Here is a 1194-nt window from a genome sequence, read left to right on the forward strand (position 1 = left end):
TGATTAGCTCAGTTGGCTGTAGCGTGGTGCTGATAACACCAAGTTTCAAGGTCCAGGATCCTTTTTTTTCAACAGCCAGCTGCCAAAAAAAAAAAAAAAAATCAAAATAGTAATAGTATGATAGCATAATATTGTATAAATAATAACAGCATAGATAATAGTATAAAATTCCTTCCACGTGTGAACTCTTTGTGGACAGTGAAATTTTCCCCAATCTCAGGTAAATACTCTGTGGAGTGTGAATCTCCTTCATACTAAATGAACCCCACTGAACAATTGATATTCCTTCCACGCCCTGTGTGAACTATCCATATACCATAACACATTCTCTCACACGTAGTTATTACATGGACAAGTACAAATGATACATGGACAGTATGACCTGTAATAGGCTAGATGCATTTTCTTCACAAATGGTGTGAATCCCATGTGGATACTGGGAACCCATCACAGACAAAAGAAGCCCTCCCGGCTGCCAGTATACACCGCTCCCCATTACCCTTGGTCCAGGGTAAATCCAATGTGGAGAGTATGGATGCACCACGGACAGGTTCACACCTGGTGTAAACTCCAAATCGGGGCAGCAGGCATCTACAACTAAGAAGGCATCTCCCTCTCCTCACCTCCATTGTGACCCCACCACCTCCATCTTTTAAAATCTCCCTCGGCCAGGTGTGAACACCCACAAAGTGTAGCTCTCCCTGGAATGCAGTGTGAAGCTCCATGAAGCGCTGCATTTCTCTATCTTGTGCCCCCCCCAACCCAATGCTTAGGAAGGCTGTTAGAAAACTGCGCCATCCTAAATGTCAGGGTCTTGCAGGAGGTGACATACCCCAGGGCCCCAAACCCCAGGCCACGCGTGTTGCCTACACTGCAGCGCGCGCCACCCAACAAGCGCGCGTTCTCTCCCCTCCCGGTGGCAACAGGGCTTTCCACGGGGCCGCGCCAGACTTTTCGAGACCGTTGATTGGTCATAGTTCCAGACACGCGACAGCCAATCATACGGGGCAAAGGTGACATCACTGGTTCTCCTCCCTTCCCCCCACCCCAAACTTCCCTACTCTGGCTACCGGCAGCAACAACCACGTGGGGGAGGGGTAAGAGAGTAGAACCGGTGAGGTCATTGCACCGCCCCGGCTGCTACTGATTGGCTGCGGGGCCCACGAGTGGCTGTTGGTTGCTCCTCGCACCTCC

Source organism: Cynocephalus volans, chromosome 10, assembly GCF_027409185.1.
Source record: "Cynocephalus volans isolate mCynVol1 chromosome 10, mCynVol1.pri, whole genome shotgun sequence".
NCBI lineage: Eukaryota > Metazoa > Chordata > Mammalia > Dermoptera > Cynocephalidae > Cynocephalus > Cynocephalus volans.